Genomic DNA, 6,676 nt, shown 5'->3' on the forward strand with positions numbered 1-6,676 from the left:
CCAGGGGATCCTCTGCCCTGGGTCAGCCTATTCAAAACACCGACCCAATTCGCCCGCCCACACCCTTCGTTCTTCTACCTCGAGATGTTTTCAGATACCTGCCTGGGTCCACAAGTAAGTCTTGGAAGATAATAGAAACAGTGGGAGGGGCGGGAAAAACCCTGTTGTGGAAATCAGGACACCTGGGCATGGTGCTACCCTGCTGTGTGAGCCTGGCAGGTCTCACACCCTCTCTGGGCTCCAGTCTCCACTTCTGTGAGAATGCGCAGCTGGATTCCACGTCCTCTGGTTCCCTGGCTCTGGATTTCTACCAGGGCTTGGGGTTCCTCCATCCGGCCATTGCCCTCAGGGATAAAGTCTCATCCTCTTCACACAGCCCAAGGGCCCTTGCTGACTTGGTCCTGACCTTGGCTGGACCTCATTCCCGCCCCTTGCCACGCCCCCAGCAACATGCAGCTGCCCAGTTCAGAGAGCAAGCACCTGGGACGCTCTGGAAGAGCAGCTCGCTGACCCCCACTCATCCTACAGTGGACGTCACGCTCTCTCCAGCTTTCCTCTCCTGACCTGCCAGTTATGTGTGTCCCCCAGCAGAGGCTGTTCTGTTTTCTCTCTCCCTCATTAAACTGAGTTCTGTGCCAAGGGCAATGACGGCATACAGAAGGGGTCAAGGAATATTTGAATGAATGAATGAAAAAATGAATGAAGTGGAAGCTCCAGGCAAGCTGCTTGTGGCCATCCCAGAGCTGTGCCCTGCCCAGGAGGTGGGGGTGGGGTGCTGATGGAGGGGTGTAGATTTTCAAGGGAGGTTCCATCTGGGCTCAGCCAGGCCACAGTCCCAAGCTGACTGGCCCATGACTCAGAGGCCCCAAACAGAGCTTTCATAACCCTCCCTGGCCTTTCTGGATCTGCCTTCTGATCAGGCCTTCAGGCTAATACCTCTCAGGTTTCTCTCTTGCTCCAGCCAGTCTCAACTTGAACTTTGCAAGCGCCCCGCTGGCTTTAAAGGACCAGCTCAAGATTCTTGGGCTGGATTGTATTTTCTCTCCCAAGGAATTCTTGCTCTGTTTACAGAAAGGAAAAAAAAAATGCCACCCACGCTGGTTAAAGCTCACCCTGATTTTCTGAAATCTCCTCTCCACCCACCCCTCATTTGGCATCTGTCTCCTCGTTGCTGGCGTGGTCCCCCACCGCACCCCAGGACTCCCAGGCCTTACGGAGACCCCCTGGGTGGGGGAATGGCAGCCCCAAGGCTTTGTTTACACTGCCTGCCTGGCCACAGCCATACGGGGCCACCAGGGGCTTGCTCTGATCCTGGGAACTATTGAGAACAGAAATCCACATAAATTGGGTTGGGTCCCCCACCTCTCCTTCCCTGCCCTCTCTTCCATCAGTAGATCCCTCCCCCTTTTGCAGACATTTCCCCTCCTCCCAGCCAAACAGATTCATTTGCAGAATGGCCTCCTCTTGTCCTCGTGTCTTCCTGTCAGCGAAGGGCAGTGCCTCCTGGAGCTCACCGCCTCCTCCTTTGTCCAGTTACTTTTAAAATAATAAACTTTTAATTTTAGAATAATTTTTAGATTTCCAGAAATGTTACAAAGATCACAAAGAGAGTTATCTTACACATTTCACCAGTTTCCTTTTTGATAACATCTTACATAACTACAGCACATTTGTCCAAACGAGGAAAACAACAGTGGTACAAAACTATTCATTAGGGGCTTCCCTGGTGGTGCAGTGGTTAAGAATCTGCCTGCCAATGCAGGGGACATGGGTTCGAACCCTGGTCCTGGAAGATCCCACATGCCGCGGAGCAACTGAGCCCATGCGCCACAACTACTGAGCCTGCACTCTAGCGCCCATGAGCCACTGAGCCCAAGTGCCACGACTACTGAAGCCTGTGCGCCTAGAGCCCATGCTCTGCAACAAGAGAAGCCACCCAATGAGAAGCCCGCACACTGCAACAAAGAGTAGCCCCCGCACCCTGCAACTAGAGAAAGCCCGCGCACGGCAACAAAGACCCAACGCAGCCAAAAATAAAAATAAATAAAATAAATAAATTTATATTAAAAAAAAACTATTCACTAAACTCCACACTTTATCCAATTCACTAGTTTTTCTACCAATGTCCTTTTTCCGTTCCAGGATCCAATCCAGAGAACCACATTGCACTTAGTCATACGCTATTTGTGATGAGGAAATTATAAGTATCTCTGTTTTACAGACGAAGGAAGAAGAGATCAGAGGAGTAAGTGACTTGCTAGGCAGCAAAAGCAGTGGAGGAAAGGGATTTAGAGCTGGAAGCCACTCGTGGTGCGACCTGAGACTTAGTTTCCTTGTCTGAAGGGTGGGATCACAGGTAATTACTTCATGGCAGGAGCAAGGACTAAAAGAGACCATGTCTATGTGAAACCATGCAACTCAGATTGGGACTTGAACCCACGTGCTGGTGTAACAGGGAAGAGTCAAATCTGACTTCATGTTGGATCTGTTTCTTTCACTTTAACCTTTGCTTCCCAGTGCTTTTGTTCACTAGGAGGATACTGTCTATACAAAGTGGCCTGCCTCAGGGAACCCTGCCCCTCTACCTGAATGTTAAACCAAAGTGCCTTTGTTCAGGGAAACATCCTGACCCTGTCCACCTGTGGATGGATGCAAGAAAGAAGAAATTGGGACTTCCCTGGTGGTCCAGTGTTAAAGAATCTGCCTTCCGATGCAGGGGACGTGGTTTCGATCCCTGGTGGGGGAACTAAGATCCCACATGCCACAACTACTGAGCCCGCGTGCCTCAACTAGAGAGAAAGAAACCCCACATGCCACAACTAGAGAGAAGCCCGCACTGCAATGAAAGATCCCGAGTGCCTCAACTAAGACCTGACACAGCCAAATATAAAAATAAAATAAATAAAAATAAAATAAATAGTTTTTAAAAAGAAAGAAAGAAAGAAAGAAAGAGAAAGAAAGAAAAAGAAAGAAAGAGAAAGAAAGAAGAAATGAACACATCCCCTCCCTGAGGCTGGCCATTCCAGGGGACATTTGCAAATCTTATGGCCTTTTTACTTGACTTCCTCATCTCCTCCCCTTCTCTGTTCTGTAAAAGAAAAACTGGCATCCAAACCCCGCGAAGATGGTTCTTCAGAGACATTAGTTTGCCATCTTCTCGTTCTGCCAGCTTTCCGAATAAAGTCGTTATTCCTTGCCTCAACGCCTGTCTCCGATTTACTGGGGGTGAGCAGAGCAAGCTTGGACTCGGTAATACTGGGACTCGAACCCAACCAAAACCCAGATTGGGACTTGAACCCACGTTCTTTTAACTGAGATCACACCCCTGGTCTCAGGACTTAATGAAGCTCAGGTTCTTGATGTCTCATCACAGAAAGAATTCAGTGAGAGCCAAAGTGATGGTAAGAAGTGGATTTATTTAGAGAGAAACACACTCCACAGACAGAGCGTGGGCCATCTCAGAAGGCGAGAAAGGCACCAGGGTGCAGGGTTGTCAGGTTTTATAGGGGTGGGTATCATCTCCCAATGAGTGGGGGGAGTGGTCCAGCTATTTTGGGGAAGGGGCGGGGATTTCCAGAAATTGGGCCACCGCCCACTTTTTGACCTTTATGGTCGGCCTTGGAACTGTCATGGCGCCTGGGGGTGTGTTATTCAGCTTGTTGACATGTTACAGTGAGCGTATACTGAGGCTCAACGTCTAGTGGAAGTCGACTCATCCGACATCTTGGACCCATTTGGTTCTAATCAGTTTATGTTGTGTCCTCGGGCTATGTCATTCTTTTAAAGGTTGTGCCCTGCCCCCTTCCCTCCTGTTTCATACCGGCATTTCCTGCCCACGAGATGGTAGCTGTTGTTACTACTGTCAGCGTCATCATTACTGAGAAGCCCAGATCTCTTCAACCCCAAGTTCTTGTCAAGGGTTATGTCTAGAGGAGGCCCTGCCCCTCACCCTCTGGGCCTCTTTACCGGGGAAGAGGACAGGCCCTACCGACCTTGCTTTGAGCAGGCCCTAAAGATTGAGTTAGAAATCCCAGGGTATGGTCCCACTGTGGCCGCTGGCTGTGCATGGCATCTCCCTGGACCTCAGCTTCCTCAGATGTAAGGAGGGGATGTGAGGAGATGTGGGGAGGGCTCTGTGGGGCAGCGGCCGGCCCCCCAGCATCAGTTAGTGTGGGCCACCCCTGGCCCCACCGAGTGGCAGGTGGTCACAGCCTGGGCCTCCCAGTCAGGCAGGCCTGGTGCCCATCCCAGGTCCACCTCCGTCTGCTTCGTACCCTTGCTGAAACCCTGTCAGGGATAATCATCCCCAGCTCTCCAGCCTCGCCCCAAACAAGAACTCAGAAAGGCAGCTCCCTCTGCCCTTCCTTACCCTCAGGCCTAAAGAGATTGTGTCTTCAGGTCAAGTAGCTGGTTAGAGGCTTAACCAGAGGGAGAGCCAATTTCGGGCTTCCCTGGTGGCGCAGTGATTGAGAGTCCACCTGCCGATGTAGGGTACACGGGTTCGTGCCCCGGTCTGAGAGGATCCCACATACTGCGGAGTGGCTGGGCCCGTGAGCCATGGCCGCTGAGCCTGAGCGTCTGGACCCTGTGCTCTGCAATGGGAGAGGCCACAACAGTGAGAGGCCCGCGTACAGAAAAAAAGAAAAAAAAAAGATCGTTTTCAAGAAAAGATAAAATCATGACTAATCATGACTCCCATACAGATTAAAAAAAAATGAATACGTGTTAAACATTTTGTTTAACTCAGAAGGGAACCAGGTGGATGTTACAACCGGCAGCAGAAGGACATTCACGTTTATAAGTCAGGAATATTGAAATGAATGGGCAGATGTAGATGAAACTGAGTTGTCCACAAGGGGATGGGAGGAACCTCTAAGGAGAGGATTTCTCAGTTACTGCAATTTACAGAGTTGTAAAATAGCTGAAAGACAATGAAAGGCTAGAATCCAATAACCAGGAAGATGGTGCTGCGTGCAGACAGTCTGTAGTTTTCCACTGAAGTGAACATGTATTTTCTGCAGAAGGAAGGTCATGGGTAGGGCACAGTCCAAGGTCTCTGTGCTGATGCTCATTCACGAGATTAGTGTGATTCACACACTATAAATACAAGATCCTTTCTGAATGCATCCGGGAAAGTACATCTCACTTGCAAGAGGCCTGCAGCCTAAAATCAGCCGCTCTTAAGATGAAGGGCTCAAAACATTTAAGAATTTTTTCAGATGGATTTTGGCATCTGTGTTACACGATGGGTTCTGGAACATTCTAGAATGTGGGTGTTTGTGATCTGCGTCTGTAGCACTGGCCTGTAGTTTTTACTGGACCTGGTTTGATCCTGACTCTGATGTGCAGCCCTCGGCAGTTACACCATCTCTCTGATTCTCTGACGTGCAGCTTGTCTTTGAGTCGGGATATTAACAGTAGCTACTTTGTAGACTACTATTTTTTAGGAGGAGCTATTCACCTGATGAGAACTGTATTGTAAACTGATAAAACCATTTCTTTGCAAATGTCCTGTGGCCACTAGGATTCTTCCTTATCAGCCCAGTCTTCTCTTCTCTCCCCAAACTTGATCCCCTTCTGCTCTCCTTTAATCCCTCATTTCCACCATTTGTGTCCCTAGCAGAGTAGCGAGCAGCATTTGGTTGCCCTGGAGGGGTTGGCACATGCTGGGTGTGGCCTCGGGTTAAGGGGGACTCTGGGGACAGGGTGACAAACTGGAAGGCTCAGGGTTCCCTAGCAATCTCACGGTGTCCCTTGTCCCAATTCTATGCTTACCGAGCCCAGGTTCCCAGATATAGACTTGCAGGGGTGGCAGCATGGGAACTCCCAGGGGACCCTCCTAACAGGTAGGGGTTTGGGCAGATGAGAAATTCAGTCTCTTGACATGGGTCTCCCTCCAACACCCATGTTCCACTTGCAGCAATTCCACAGCCACATCGCTCACTTTCTAGTTTTCCAAGTCGTTTTCTTCTCTCAGCCTCACTGCAACCATGTGCAGTGAGCAGGCAGGAATTATTCCCATTTTGCATCTGGAGAAGCTGAGGACCCCGTGAGGGGCATGAGAACGTTGGCTCCCCAGGGCTCAATGTCCGGTTCGCTAGCCCATGCTGCCCTCTAGTGGCCGTGCATAGCACCTGCCTTCAGGAAGCCCAGGTCAGCCTGCAGCATCTCACTCACTGGGTTCGCGCACAGTAATGGACAGCCTTCCTAGGACCCCAGTGTGGGGCATGGCACGTCACCCCCTCGGGACTCTTACATCACTTTATCAGCTCCTCACCCTGTCTCCAAGCATTCAATTATGTATACTATTAAACTGTGGTAAATTGTACATAATATAAAATTACCACCATAACCATTTTTAAAAAAATATTAACTTATTTATTTGGTTGCACTGGGTCTTAGTCGCGGCAGGCGGGCTCCTTAGTTGCAGCACGTGGGCTTCCTTAGTCGCGGCAGGCGGGCTCCTTAGTTGCGGCACGTGGGCTTCCTGAGTCGCGGCAGGCGGGCTCCTTAGTTGCGGCACGTGGGCTTCCTGAGTCGCGGCAGGCGGGCTCCTTAGTTGCGGCACGTGGGCTTCCTGAGTCGCGGCAGGCGGGCTCCTTAGTTGCGGCACGTGGGCTTCCTGAGTCGCGGCAGGCGGGCTCCTTAGTTGCGGCACGTGGGCTTCCTGAGTCGC

The sequence above is a fragment of the Lagenorhynchus albirostris genome, chromosome 2 (assembly GCF_949774975.1).
Source record: "Lagenorhynchus albirostris chromosome 2, mLagAlb1.1, whole genome shotgun sequence".
NCBI classification, from domain to species: Eukaryota; Metazoa; Chordata; class Mammalia; order Artiodactyla; family Delphinidae; genus Lagenorhynchus; species Lagenorhynchus albirostris.